This window comes from Syngnathus acus, chromosome 8 (assembly GCF_901709675.1).
Source record: "Syngnathus acus chromosome 8, fSynAcu1.2, whole genome shotgun sequence".
Taxonomy (NCBI): Eukaryota; Metazoa; Chordata; class Actinopteri; order Syngnathiformes; family Syngnathidae; genus Syngnathus; species Syngnathus acus.
In genome coordinates this window covers 888918-904777 of record NC_051093.1, presented here as the reverse complement: position 1 = coordinate 904777, position 15860 = coordinate 888918, and the positions used below count along the sequence as shown (strand labels likewise).

The 15860-nt window shown below is 44.0% G+C and overlaps 1 long non-coding RNA gene across 2 annotated transcripts; it reads right to left on the bottom strand.

The window, feature by feature from the left end:
- Positions 1-742: 742 nt before the first annotated feature.
- Positions 743-1996, bottom strand: LOC119126165. Of its 2 annotated transcripts, XR_005098583.1 has the most exons (4): positions 1920-1996; positions 1308-1487; positions 1109-1206; positions 743-972 (listed from the first exon to the last, which is right to left on the bottom strand). It is a non-coding gene; the product is annotated as an uncharacterized LOC119126165 (long non-coding RNA). The 2 variants fall into 2 exon arrangements; XR_005098584.1 differs by having other exon boundaries at positions 1109-1361; positions 1920-1989.
- Positions 1997-15860: the final 13864 nt, after the last annotated feature.

The following is a 15860-nucleotide window of genomic DNA, read 5'->3' as shown; positions in this document are numbered from 1 at the left end:
AGGAATTTGTCCCCATTTCAGATGAGGAAGTTGAGGGACAAGAACCAGGTGATTCATTAAATCAGCACATCCAGACTAATGTCCGAGAGTGGGTGACAGAAATATGTGAGGAGAGCAGGTCACTTGCCATGGCTGATGGGGATAGAGACAACATCCACTTCCTCCCTGAGATTATTCCCCAAATAACAAGACTTGGAAGTTACTTGCCACTCTGGACAGCAATAATGGTCCCTCTCTTCAAAAGCGCCAGCATCACTGCAAGTTCCGCAGCTGTTGAAGCAGAGTTCAAAAACATAAAAAAAGGCCTTTTCAAGCATGAAAGCCTACCCATTCGTGTGGACCGGTTTGTTGCTCGTCATCTTTCCTTCATTGAGGGAAACATGCGGATTTGCTCTGCAAAACAAAAAAGTGATGTGTGTGATGCCACGACCGTCAGAGAGCCTGACAATGTCTGCAGTACTTCTCAAACTGAAGTAGTAAACAAAAGGGGAGAAAAATCTCATCCTGGAGCGGAGCCAGATGCATCTACTGACAGTGCAGTTGAAAACTGGAGAGGTTTAGCGGTCCCACCGAAAAAAAGAAAGATAACTTCATATCTCTCTCCTTGTCCTGAATGGCTGCATATTGACACACAAGTGGGCTGGAAAAAAGTCAAGGTACCATTGTTGAAAAACGGGAACCATCAACAGCCTGTTAAACTTCGCACATCAAAAGTGTTTGTGCTCAATACTTGTGCATTTGATTCTGTCTTGCAATGCTTATGCTGTTCTTTCTGTGAAAGTTTTTCATTTGAAAAGACTGTTCTGAACTATGAACATGGGAACCAATTCCTCCACCTGGTGAAAACCATCACAACACAGAGTGTGAACCCACAGGTATACTCACAGAGGGCAGAACTGCTGGGGGAAATATTCAAACCTGTCCTCCTGACCTCTGGTGCTCTCCAAATTGATGCACAATGCCACATCTCCACTGTAATTGAGAGCGCAATGAGGAATATCCCAAGTGTTTATTTGATAAAACAATGCTCCTCACAGTACTGCAGTTTAAGCCAACAAGTAACAAGGCAAGTTTCACTTGTTTGTCCAAACGTTGCTGTCCTGCAGACCTGTGGCATGGCTTCTCTTCAGACTGCTGCTGAAGAGGGACTCAGCCTTCCTGACTCTCTCTGCCTCAGGCCAATTGAAAATCCTTCCCATTGTCCGTCTTCATTCAAAACACAGGACAACAATACAGGCAAGGCTCTGTGTTCAGGTAATGTTACTCACAGCTACAATCTGGGAGAGTTTGTGTGGATTGACACTGACCTTGGCAGCAGTTGCAAGGAAGTTGCCTTGCTTGAATTTCCCTCCAGTCTGGAGCTAAAAGAGAAGACCTTTACTTTGAGAGCAGTCATTGGCTTTGAACCAGGACTGACCCAGGATTCTCTCGGGCATTATGTGGCATACTGCAGGAGGACTGCATATGCCTGGGAGATCTATAATGACCTGGGAAGTGGAGTGAAAGCAGCATCAGTAAATACTAAGATCTTCCCACATGCTGTTCTACACAGTGCAGTGATGAATTGTTGGAAAAAAATGTTGATAATGTTCCCTTTGACAAAGAAAGTTATTTTTTCACGTTTTCAAGTTTCTTTTTCTGGCTGTCATCAACTTCACATACATGTATTAATTGTTGCATTAATTAATGTTTTGGAGCAGACATAGACTCATCAGGTATTTAGATTGCGGTGAACCTTTTGCATGTCAGATGTAATTGAAAAAAATGATCACATAGGCTTATTGAAAACAAGGAAATTAATCAATGAGCACGATACAAACATAATTACAGAAATATCCTCGTACTAAAAGCCATTCCCCGCAGTGAAAGTTTTCTGTAAGATAAAAAGAAAAGAAAAAAAAGGCTAAGAACATGTTTACCTTGTATTCGTCCTGCATCAGGAGCATTCCAGTCCAGGAGCTTGAAATTCGCGACAAAATACAGTGACGTGGGCTGGGTGACGTCTTTGCTATGAATTAAATGTGTAATATCTGCAAAACCGTAGCATCACAAACGAAACTTTTTGCAGCACAAACCAGCACAAACGAAACACAAACGACCGGCACTATTTTGGGTCAATTTGGAAGTAAACAGGGGGGCGGGGCTACCTGACGTCATCGCTATAAAATAAATGTGTAATATCTACGAAACGGAAGCAGCACAAACGAATTTTTTTGCTGCACAAACCTGCACAAACGAAGCACAAACGAACGGTACCATTTTGGGTCCATTTGGAGCGAAGTGGGGGGCTAGGTGACGTCATCGCTATAAAATAAATGTGTAATATCTCCGAAACGGAAGCAGCACAAACGAAAATTTTTGCTGCACAAACCAGCACTAACGAAGCACAAACGAACGGTACCGTTTTGGGTCCATTTCGAGCAGATGGGGGGCTGGGTGAACTCTGGATGACCTATAAAAGAATCGTTCATAACTAAAAAACCATAGCAGCACAAACGAAAATATTTGCTGCACAAACCTGCACAAACGAAGCACAAACGAACGGTACCATTTTGGGTCCATTTGGAGCGAGGTGGGGGGCTGGGTGACGTCATCGCTATAAAATAAATGTGTAATATCTCCGAAACGGAAGCAGCACAAACGAAAATTTTTGCTGCACAAACCTGCACAAACGAAGCACAAACGAACGGTACCATTTTGGGTCCATTTGGAGCGAAGTGGGGGGCTAGGTGACGTCATCGCTATAAAATAAATGTGTAATATCTCCGAAACGGAAGCAGCACAAACGAAAATTTTTGCTGCACAAACCAGCACTAACGAAGCACAAACGAACGGTACCATTTTGGGTTCGTTTTGAGCAGATGGGGGGCTGGGTGAACTCTGGATGACCTATAAAAGAATCGTTCATAACTAAAAAACCATAGCAGCACAAACGAAAATTTTTGCTGCACAAACCAGCACAAACGAAGCACAAACGAAACAGACTATTTTACTTAAATTTTGCGTGGGGTGGGGGGCCAGCTTCACGCAGGTGCTGCAGACGTATGACGTAGCCCGCGTCCCAATAGATTAAGGAAAGGATCGGCTCACAGATCGGCTGCATTTTCCGATACCCGATCCATCAATTTTGTTGATATCGGGACCGATATCCGATCCAGATATCGGATCGGTGCATCTCTAGTCCTATGGAAGAAATCAGTAATGGAGAATGTTCAGGAGGCTGTTGAAGCGATAATAGGGAAATTGAGAAGTAGACGATGATGTGTTTAAGTTGGTTGGAGAAACTAAGATGAGCAGTGTGTGGAAGTAGAGAAAATAAGACGTGTGTGGCAGAAAGTGACTAGAACGGTGGTTTGATAGGATGAGAATAAGAGACAGCAAATGTTGTGTAGAAGACAGTGAAAGATGTCGAATGTGAACATGATGAAGGGGGCAACAGCAAAGTTGGCCTGCCCTTTGAGAAGGTGAGACTGATAAGCGTGCCTGCGCTCGCGTGTAGTCGTGGGGCGGGGCTGTGCGCTTGGGCCTTTGCTATGCTCGTGTGGGCGGTGGGCCGGCATCATGATTGTTGCAGGAAATGGCCAGCCTGTGACCAATCAACATTGATGCCGCGCCCCCCCCCCCTCGCACGGGGGGTGCTATGGCTGCGGGCGAAGCAGGAAAAGTGTGGGTTTCTCAGAGAATGTTTGAATATTTGAAGCAGGGTGATGCTTAAGGAAGATGTGACAGTATTTGCATGAAGGATAAAAGGCACTGATGAAAAAAAAAAATGAAAAAAAGTATAACCAAAACGTCAAAAGAGAGGATGACGTTTGCGCAGCGTTGTTTGTTGGTATTGTTTGTGAGCTGTGTCTCTGCTGTTTTTGTGTTGTCTGTGTGCTGTAAGTGTTATGTGTTAAAAGGATGAAATTGGCTAATATAGGTGCACAAAAGAATTTCTTAGACTGTCGTCTATCTGATTTGCACCGCAAAACAAAAACGAGTTTGTAAAAATAGGAAGTGGAAAAAAAAAAAAAAAAAGCAAGCAATTTGTTTATGGGCAGAAACTGGTCCTCACTGCATTAAGGCCTAGCCTTGATGAAACAAAATTTGAGAGATGGAAAGAACTTGCTTTCTGGAATTGGATGAAGAAAATTTATGAAATAACGACATTTCGAAGCTAAATTTAAAGGGAATAGTCGATTGGTTGTGTCAAGACTATACAAGTTTTTACATTTGAGAATAAGAGAGCGATTGAGTTGAAGTTTAGTAACAACAATTAACTATTATATTAATTTACTGGCGGTTATTTTGTTGGTTTTTATCTTTCTATCTTGATTGGTTTGACACCTTGAGGGAGGAAACATTAGGATGAGGAACACGGGTTGAGACAACCAGTTACACACGCAAAACATGTGTGCACTGGGACACTGAGAAGCATTTTGAAAGGTGTGTCAAATTAAATGATGATGAAATCATATGTAGTAATACAACACTTTACTACATATGGATTCTCTATATCATACAATTGAGTAAAATAAAACATACATATTGCTTTTTATTCAAATTGCTAAGATTCCTGTGATAAACGATGAGAAAATGATTGAAAAGTAACTAAAGAAACTACAAGAAACTACAACTAAGCTAGTTGTGGAAGCAGTCCAAGTGCCACGAAAAATAGACTGATAAGGTGTTAAGAGGTAACAAGCTTGCAGACGGAACCGCATAGCTGTAGTGTAAAAGACGCTTCAAATGTTATACACACAAGAAGCAGATTAAATTACTGAAACGTTTTTAAAGATGTGCAGCGACAAAGTCCATAGACTGAAATTCGATTATGGACGAAAAGAGGGGCAAGAGTGGAGAATGACATCTATAAATGACCAGAAGACTGACCTACTACTAATACTTTGTCAACAACCGCTGTAGATGTTAAAGAATGGAATTAATATATATCTAAAATGAATGTGGATAGTTTGTTTCAGGTGACTATAAGAGTAACTGGTAAAAGAAACAATTGATTGCTAATGGCAAAACAAGCTGCAAAGAAAAAAATAAAAAATAAATAAATAATGAATGCCATATGTATGGGTCTACGACTGATTCTTTATGTTGTACCGTTGCCATTGACAAAAGATTGTGTGAAATCTGTCACGTCTGCTGATTGTGAAATATGCGACAGTGTTCTATATAATATCCGTTGAAAAAAAAAGAAAGAAAGAAAAGAAACCATTGCTTTTAGAGAATGTAGTTGTTGGATTTTGAGACACAATTTAGGGAGCGCTATCTGCGCCTCACGGCAAAAGCCATTGCCAATCACCTGTTATCCAATTCACTCACTGCGTGCTCGTTTAATTTCTTCAGATTTAGGAAAATGCAAAGACACTGAAGCAGAAATTAGACTTACACAGGTTGGTTGAGTTCAATCATAATTCTTGTTAAGAAAGCTCTGTTTTCAGGAAAGTACAATACAGCGCTGGGCCTTTCAAGAGCAGAAAGTCTCCATTCAGAAAAGGCAACGTTCAAGGTTCTTTGGTCTGCTTATATTCAGTTGCTCATGCCGGTGTGGGGCGCGTTTGATGGGTGATGAGTCGTTGGGGTGGGGCGAGTTCGCAGTAGAGTTTGATTCCATCGGAGTGGGTGCTGGTATGGACGATTCGGTGTGTGTGTGGGGGCTGCCGTCTTCCATCCTGTCTTTCGGCCTTGGGGATCATCTTTGGCCGAGTCCTTGGCTGTCTCCTTCTGGCACCAGCTGGTTTTATCTCCAAGTGACCTTCCTGTAAACATTCTGCTCCATTCCTTGCACATATACTGTCGTACCTCATTCTTTCACTTTTGTCATTTTGTACGAATTTATGTGAGCTTTTTGGCTGTAACATCATTAATCCATGTCTTTGCTCACATCATTATATTCTTAGTTTAATCATGCTTCCCACCATATCTTATCTTTGTTAGGCAAAACATTTCCCTCTGTGCAGAGCGTTCAGTAGTAATCGAAAAGCTGGCGTCTCGCATTAGGCGACATATGACGTTTAATCAAAACACAAGATATAATCAAGTACTGTACGGTCAAGACGACTCTGGCCGTGTCCATGATTTAGAGAACAAACATCAGGCATGCATTACACAGTTCCTTAAGGGCCATTAAGCTATGTAAGCAACATATCAAAAGACATTTATGTTGCAGTGCACAGAAATACATATTGAATCATGAAGTTGTAGCAACCTCTGTTATTATCTTATATCAAAGAATGTGTAGTTATGTCTGCTTTATTGGTTGATTCCATGAATATACTTGTCTGCTTATATACGTTATCCAAAGAGATGTGAGCGTATCTGTTATTGTGGCTAGGCGGGTTTTGTGTCTTTTGACCCTATTCCTTCATAGTCAACCAAAATTGTATATGTATCGACATGCCAAGATCTGGGAAAAAGGTGGAAATTGGAAAAAAAAAAAAAAAAATGTCTTTAAATTTGAGAGGCGACGATGATCTGACTGAAATTGATGCAATTAGAGTCCCGAGAGGAGTTCCTGATTAATAAGAATCAATTGACCAAATTGCAGCGCGATGGGAGTCCTCCATTTGCTGCTGGTGTACGATGAACAAGAACGTTGACAGGATAAATTACATCCATTGCAACATGCAGAAATTGGGCAAACGGACACAAGCGGGACTTGAGGCAGTGCATGGACGGCTAGCCACGCCTTCCCTAATGTCAATCCAGAACCGCAATGCTCTTGTTATGTTGGTGTCTGAGAAAGGAAGGGTCTGCGCAATGTTCAGAGAACAATGCACCTTCATCCAGAACGACACCGCCCCTGATGGGAGCCTGACGAAGGCGATTGCAAGCTTGCAATCCCTCAACACGAGGATGAAAGAGCACTACAAGTGGATGACTGCTTTTGGGAAGTATAAAGCCCTTGTGTCCTCAATTACTGCTATACTCACCTTGTGTGGATGTTGTTATATTCCATGTCTCCGTGCTCTGTTTAATCGTCTCATCACTACAGCAATATCGCCCATGGACGACAAGATGGGCCGGGTATGCCTAATGTCTGAACGCCAGCATGTTGATGATAACGATGATGATGATGATGCAATTTTTGCACTTGAGTTTACAGACTTCTTCCCAGATCTGTGTGTTTCCGAATGATAATGTCGCAACATTTATCCTTTTTGGTGTAAACTTATTTGTGCTCATACTTGTGATCCGACAACTGACAATCGAGAGAAGTGGTTGTTTTTGGTAATGTGAAAATTGAGCAAATATGTGATAAACAGGTGGGAAATGTTGGAATAATTTAAGTGAAGCCTTGGCCTGCCAGACCTGGAGGCCTTGTCTTTACATTTTATGACTTTCCTTTTGTTTAGATTCTTCCTCTTTAGTGACAGGGATGTCTTTTGATCCTGGTCAGCCATATGTCTCTTTCCTGTCCTTATGTTATCTGTGTGTTTTTGTTCCTGTAAGAGGCCTTCACCAACAATGAGCAGAGCTTATTTGCATAGGCGAAGTGTTCTTATTTGGTTCAAAGAACTTCATTCCTTTTATCTTACTGTAGGTTTGGTTCATAGATTGTTGTTGGTCAGAACTGTTTTTCTTTGTTAAGTGTTATATACAGTTTGAAGTAGTTGCATACAAGTTATCCCATATTTACTCAATGTTTGTTTAAGGAACTGCACACCAGTTACCTTACATTTACTTAATGTGTGTTGAAGGGTTTAGGACAAGTCACTCATTATTATTGTGTGTTAATTTACCAAGTAGATAAAGTTAGCAAAGGTTTAGTTGCATTGTTCCACAGGAACCACAGGAAAGCGGCAATCCAAGTTATCTGATCCCACTCGAGGACAAAGTCTGCGGGGGTCACGGGCCGACAATGAAGTGCTAATTCACACCACACTACATTCCTTAGCTAATAAGCGTTGCTACAGACACTATCTCCCCTCCCTTTAGTGTAGCAACGCCTCTGTAACCAGGGCAACCAAAACATTAAATAGAGGAGCACGTGAAGTGAGAACTCAGAATTGATGGAGATTGTAACTGAGTTTGATCTCTATCGTTCTCCTCGCGAGTAAAACTGTTCTGGTTCTTTTCTCCTCTTCCTTCCAGCGTGTGGTTTAATGCCTGATGGTATTTAGACCTAACACTTGTAATAATCTCTTGCAAGGAAATAAAAATATACATAACTAAAAATGTGTTCACAAAAATAAATTAACTTAATTATAAATAAATAATATCTTGTTTACAAAATAAATTGATAACTTAATAATAAATAAAGATTTGCTCATAAAAAAGAATCAACTTTACCTCTTTTGGGATAAAAAAAACCCTTTTTTTCCTCTTAAAATTGAATTGTTTCATTGAAAATTTGATTTTGATTTGACAAGCATTGAACAAGCATTGAACAGTGTTGAAGCTTGAATGAGTCTTTTACTACATTTTAGTGAGAAACATGGAGCTATGGTGAACGTTTTTTTGGCTACGAGCAAAGAAACCGCATAAGAAGCCTTCAGGGCTTTGGCTGATGTAGCGGAGGCTTTTCACATTGTGTCTTGGGATGACTTGAAGTCAGAAAGTTTCCTCCTCAAGAACTCCGGTGGCTTACCAACATGGCATCCGTGTTTTGTGGTGAGATGCCGCTGGAGATGTGCCCATGTGTTGTGCTTGATTTGGTTCCCCCGTGAGATTTTGTTCCCCCTGTCGCGGGAGCGCGCACGCCTTATTTGGAAAGCGAAAAACCGATGTCGTACAGCGTCGTACGGCGTCAGCACTATGTTGTTTTCAATAAAAACATGAAGAACTCACGTTTGCGTCAGTCAATTTTAATTTTTATAAAGGATTATTCTCATTTGATGTCTTTAAATTCATCCGCGTTCTGCCATTGAAGCGGGGTGCATTCAAAGACCAGTCGTACAGACACTCATTCACCTCACCAAAAAGCAACAATATAATTACGTGAGCTCTTTGCATAAACCTCGATGCAAAGAAACTCCTCTTTTTGGGTACAGGCTACAAGGAGTATATATTACAAAGGAGACTTTCTACTTAATTGTGATCATCATTCATCCATCCATCCATTTTATTACTCAGGTATTTTCAAAGCAAATTAATATTGTTGCATTTATTAATTTGCTTTAACATGACAGCGCAATATAATTAAAAGCTGACACTATAGCAATGTCAAACGTGTTCATTTAAGAAAAAGCCACACACGTTTTGTGATCAAATCTTTCATAACGAGAATGATTTGAGTGAATTGATTTGAATGAATAATTAAGAAGAAATTTCAGTTCTGAAGGCTCCTTTTGTCCCAAGCAAAGTGACAGATGGTGGGGAGGGGGGATAAAAATTGTAACAAGAACTCTATAAAAAATGTCAAGCCGTGAGGATATGCCCCCCCCCCCCCCCTTATTTTGAGAACGGTGAGTGCTGGACTCCAGCTGTTTTTTTTCTGTCTTCCTGGGGGTCTGTTCAGGTTGTGTGGCAAATTTGAACAGGTTCCCTCATTCCTAGGCCAAATTACAGGGGGGGAACACATCCTCACAGCTGCCCCGTGAGGATATGTTCCCCCCCCTTATTTTGAGAACGGTGAGTGCTGGACTCCAGCTGTTTTTTTTCTGTCTTCCTGGGGGTCTGTTCAGGTTGTGTGGCAAATTTGAACAGGTTCCCTCATTCCTAGGCCAAATTACAGGGGGGGAACACATCCTCACAGCTGCCCCGTGAGGATATGTTCCACCCCCCCTTATTTTGAAAACGGTGAGTGCTGGACTCCAGCTGTTTTTTTTCTGTCTTCCTGGGGTTCTGTTCAGGTTGTGTGGCAAATTTGAACAGGTTCCCTCATTCCTAGGCCAAATTACAGGGGGGGAACAAATCCTCCCAGCTGCCCTGTGAGGATATGTTCCCCCCCCTTATTTTGAAAACGGTGAGTGCTGGACTCCAGCTGTTTTTTTTTCTGTCTTCCTGGGCGTCTGTTCAGGTTGTGTGGCAAATTTGAACAGGTTCCCTCATTCCTAGGCCAAATTACAGGGGGGGGAACAAATCCTCACAGCTGCCCCGTGAGGATATGTCCCCCCCCTTATTTTGAGAACGGTGAGTGCTGGACTCCAGCTGTTTTTTTTTTCTGTCTTCCTGGGGGTCTGTTCAGGTTGTGTGGCAAATTTGAACAGGTTCCCTCATTCCTAGGCCAAATTACAGGGGGGGAACAAATCCTCACAGCTGCCCCGTGAGGATATGTTCCCCCCCCCCCCCCTTATTTTGAAAACGGTGAGTGCTGGACTCCAGCAGTTTTTTTTTCTGTCTTCCTGGGGGTCTGTTCAGGTTGTGTGGCAAATTTGAACAGGTTCCCTCATTCCCAGGCCAAATTACAGGGGGGGAACAAATCCTCACAGCTGCCCCGTGAGGATATGTTCCCCCCCCTTATTTTGAAAACGGTGAGTGCTGGACTCCAGCTGTTTTTTTTCTGTCTTCCTGGGGGTCTGTTCAGGTTGTGTGGCAAATTTGAACAGGTTCCCTCATTCCTAGGCCAAATTACAGGGGGGGAATACATCCTCACAGCTGCCCCGTGAGGATATGTTCCCCCCCCTTATTTTGAAAACGGTGAGTGCTGGACTCCAGCTGTTTTTTCTTCTGTCTTCCTGGGGGTCTGTTCAGGTTGTGTGGCAAATTTGAACAGGTTCCCTCATTCCTAGGCCAAATTACAGGGGGGGAACAAATCCTCACAGCTGCCCCGTGATATGTCTGCACGTCTTTGAATGCACCCCGCTTCAATGGCAGAACGCGGATGAATTTAAAGACATCAAATGAGAATAATCCTTTCTAAAAATTTAAATTGACTGACGCAAACGTGAGTTCTTCATGTTTTCATTGAAAACAACATAGTGCTGACGCCATACGACGCCGTACGACATCGGTTTTTCGCTTTCCAAACAAGGCGTGCGCGCTCCCGCGGCAGGGGGAACAAAATCTCACGGGGGAACCAAATCAAGCACAACACCTGTTTCATGCTAGCGTTGGCTAATTTCTCCCCGCAAAAAAAGCACAGCGCTTTGGGTGGGTTACAACTTGTGGACGTAAATCCCATCAAACAATCGTCTTCCATGTAGTGTCGGTACTTCGTCGGCTCTGGTTTTGCCTTCATTTTTACTTGTTTCTCCGTGTTTTCAACAGCAGCATCGCTGCTACGCTTTAGCCACATCTCCATGTTACAGTGCGTCATCAAGGCAACCGCAGGTGACTGCTATTGGTTTGTGGAGAGTCCGTTTATTAAGGATTAAAATTGAATACTGAATATAAAACATACATTTGTATTTCATCAAACTTTTTATAACTGATTCTCAAGACAATCAAGCTTACTGGGTTTTTTTTTTTGGGTTTTTTTATACCGGTATATATTTTTGTAAAATCTCACGTACCCCCTGGAGTACCTCCACGTACCCCCAGGGGTACGCTTACCCCCATTTGAGAACCACTGCACTAACTCAGTGGTCCCCAACCTTTTTTGCACCACGGACCGGTTACGTGTCAGAAATATTTTCGCGGAACGGCCTTTATATAAATAAATATATTTATATATTTATTATTTAAATATTTATATATATATAAATAGGATGAAATAAAATGATACGACTGGCATAAAAACAAATATAAACCACATAAAAATAAAACGTTGAATTAGTGGGAGCACCGAGCTCTTTTCTCAGAAATGAGCCGTTCCCATCTAGGCGTAATCGGAGACAATGACACCCGAAGTGGTTATGGTTTGTCTTTAAATGCAGGATGCTTGGTCTCCATGTGCCGAAGCAGGTTTGAAGGCTTCATTGCCTCGTTAGCTAGCCTTTCGCCACATATGCGGAGTGCACTTGGCGCGTCAGAGTCACCTGTGGCGATAAATCCATATTTTAAGTGGGACTCCAGAAATGTTCTTTTAAATGCAGCTTTCCTTTTCTTAGAAGTCGTAGCCTCTTCTTCTTCAGTGTCCTCATTGGACGTTTTTCCCTTTCCGAAGAAGCTTTCCAAACTTCTCTGTTTCTTGCTCATTTTTGCTTGCCTCGCGGGCTTGACTGTGGTGACATGTCACGTGACCGAGACGAGCGCCCTGTGTCAAGAGTCCTTATTTTTCAGATGCACCGACAGATGTAATTAATAATAATAATAATAATTCATTAAATTTGTATAGCGCTTTTCAAACACCCAAAGACGCTTACAGGTAACAAGGCAAAGACGTACATGAGGGGAGGGGGACGGGGAGGAAACAATCGGGTAAACTTAAGAAGAGGAAACCAGTTATGGGTAGGGGAGGTCATGCGCTTGGGAGAAGAGGTAAGTTTTTAGACGGGACTTAAATATGGGGAGTGTGGGTGAGTCACAGACAGACTGGGGGAGAGAGTTCCAGAGTCGGGGTGATGTGCAGGAAAAGGCTCTGTCACCGAAGGATTTGAGTTTGGATTTTGGGACTGTCAGACGTGAAGTATTGGAAGATCGGAGGGGACGGTTGGGGCAGTAGGGGACAAGGAGGTCGGATAGGTAAGTGGGAGCCAGATGGTGAAGGGCTTTGAAGGTGAGGAGGAGTATCTTGAAGATGATACGCTCCTTCATGGGGAGCCAGTGAAGAGAGTGGAGAACAGGAGTGATGTGTTCACGGGACCGGGTGTGGGTAAGGAGGCGGGCAGCAGAGTTTTGGACTAGTTGAAGTCGATGGAGTGAGTGAGCAGTGATTCCAGTGAGAAGGGAGTTGCAGTAATCAAGCCGGAATGAGATGAAGGCGTGGATGAGAGATTCGGCGGCAGGGAGAGAAAGGCAGTGCCGGATTTTAGCGATGCGTCGGAGGTGGAAGTAGGAGGTCTTGACAACTGAACTAACATGAGGTTGAAAGGACAGTGTGGGGTCAAAAATAACGCCAAGATTGCGTGCCAGAGGGGAGGGAGTGATGTTTGAGGAGTCGATGGTGAGTGTGATGGATCCAGTTTTGTTAAGGGAGGATTTAGTGCCTATGAGGAGGAGCTCTGTTTTGTCACTGTTGAGTTTGAGAAAGTTGTGGGTCAGCCATGCTTTTATTGTAGAGATGCAGGTTTCAAAATGAGTGAGGGAAGGGTTACGGGTTGGTGTCGTACGTATGTAGATCTGGGTGTCATCAGCATAGCAGTGGAAGTCCAGATTGAGTTTGCGGATGACAGTACCAAGGGGAAAGAGGTAACAGATGAATAGGAGGGGGCCAAGAACTGAGCCTTGGGGGACCCCTTGTGTAACTGGGGAGAGGATGGATGTGTGACCGGAGAGAGAGATGAACTGGTTTCTGTTGGTGAGGTAGGAGGTGAGCCAGTCGAGTGCAGTGCCCTCAACACCTAGTTGGCGCAGCCTTTGGAGGAGGATGGAATGGTTCACAGTGTCAAAGGCTGCGCTAAGGTCAAGTAGTAGTAGGATGTTGAGGGCACCAGAGTCTGCAGAAATGAGGAGATCATTGGTGACTTTGACTAGAGCTGTTTCAGTGCTGTGAAGTGGGCGGAATCCGGACTGGAAGGGTTCATAGAGGTTGTTGGACTGGAGATGGGTGTGGAGTTGGGCGGAGACAATGCGTTCTAGGGTTTTGGAAAGGAATGAAAGGTTGGAGATGGGACGGTAGTTGGAGAGGTTGAGTGGGTCCAAGGTGGGCTTTTTGAGGATGGGGGTGATGGCTGCAAGTTTATAGACAGTGGGAAAGTGGCCAAGGGATAAAGACTGATTAAAAAGGGTGGTGAGGTGGGGGAGGAGGACAGGGAGGCAGGCCTTAGTTAAGGTCGTTGGAAGAGGGTCGAGAGAGCAGGTGGTTGTCTTGGATGAGGTAATGATGTCTAGGATAGTGGAGGAGTCGACAAGGGAGAAGGCAGTGAGAGAGGGGAAGGGAGGGAGGTCAGGGAAGGGGGGCAGGAGGGCAGGGGAGGTGGGGGAGGAGGAGTTATTGATGGTGTCGGTCAGAGAACTGTTGATTTGGGCGATTTTGTTGTTAAAGTTGACAAGGAAGGAGTTACAGAGGGCGGGTGAGGAGGGTGGCTTGGGTACCGGTGGCTGGAGCAATTTGTTGACAGTGGAGAACAGTATGCGGGGGTTTCAGTTGGTGTTATTAATGAGAGATGAGAAGTAAGCAGATTTGGCAGCAAGAAGAGCATCACGATAGGAGGAGATGTGTTGTTTAAAGGTTTCAGCATGGACGGTGAGGCGGGTTCTTTTGTAGAGGCGTTCGAGTTGACGGCCAGTTTGTTTCATGGTGCGGAGTTCCGGTGTGTACCAAGGGGCAGAGTTAGTGAATGTAACAGAGGAAGTTTTCCAGGGGGCTAGGGAATCAAGGGAGTCAGAAAGGATGTTGTTGAGCATGGTGGCAAGGTCGTCAGGGGAGGAAGAAGTGGGGTCGGAAGGAAGAGCAGAGGATAAGAGCTGGCAAAGCGTGATTGGGTTTACAGTTTTGATGTTGCGGTAGGAGATGGTGCGTTTTGTGGATTTATGAGGAGAGGGTAGAGGGGCAGAGAAGAGGATGCAGAGATGATCTGACAGTGGAAAGGTGAGAGGACCGGGGTTGGATGTGAGCGGAAAGGAGGAGCATACTATATCCAGGGTGTGGCCTTTGGTGTGGGTGGGGAAGTTGATGTGCTGGGTGAGATGAAAGCAGTCCAGAAGGGAGTTGAAGTCAGACGTCAGTGAAGCAGTTGGCTGGTCGATGTGGATGTTGAAGTCACCGATTAGTAGGAGGCGATAGGAGACTGAGGATACGATGGTGAGAAGTTCAGAGAGTTCAGAGAGAAAAGACGGATGAGACTTGGGGGGGCGGTAGATAAGAACAGCAGTAGTAGAGTTGGGGAGGGAAAAAGCGAGATATTCAAAGGATGAAATAGATGGGAGGTTGAGGTCAAATTCAGTGATGGATAGGGACCGCTTATGGAGGACAGCAATACCACCTCCTCGCCCAGAGAGGCGGGGTTTGGCGATGTAGCTGTAATTAGACGGAGTGGCTTGGTTGAGAGAAAAATAGTCCAGGGGCTGTTGCCATGTTTCACAGAGAAGGAGCAGATCCAAATTATTGTCCAATATTAGTTCGAAAATAACTAGTGATTTGTTGGAGAGGGAGCGACAGTTCAGCAGTGCGACGGAGATGGATGAAGGAGCGGAGGTGGGGGAGTGGAGATTGTTGAAGTTGACAGTACGGAAGGTGGGGGTGACGGGGGGGCGAGAGTTAGTCCAGAAAGAGGGGATGGGTGAGCCATCAGGGAAATGTCGTTTAAAAGATAGTCCGGAGCTACGGTGGATGTAGCGGCGACGGCGGAGGATCCCAGCCTTGCTGGCAGCTGAGGCAGCAGCAGCAGGGAGACGGTGATTATTGTTGAAATGATGAAGATCAGCAGCAGTGTAGACAAATGGACGAGAAGTGAGTGGAATGGAAGCCCGGAGTAGCAGAAGTGATAGTTCATGCAGGAGATGCGACGTCACAGCAGCAGGGAATAATCCAGAAAAAATGGAAAAAACGGCTAGTAGCTGGTTAACTAAAAGTTGGTAGGAACATTAATAAATTGATGATGATGATAATTGGGAGCGATTCGCCAAATTTTTTATATTTTTCAAAATAAATTCTTACTCATTTTTGCTAGCTTTGCGGGCTCGACTGGGGAAACATGTCACGTGACCGGGACGAGCGTCTTAACCTGAATGAATTGATCGTCAATGAAAAAAAAAAAAAAAAATATATATATATATTTTTTTTTTTTCCTGTGCGGCTTGGCGGCCCGGTACCAAGTGACCCACGGACCGGTACCGGTCCGCGGCCCGGTGGTTGGGGACCACTGCACTAACTGATCGCGGTGGTGCCTTTATGGGCAGTCGGAGAAATCAACGTTAACAAAAAAAATACATCCAAC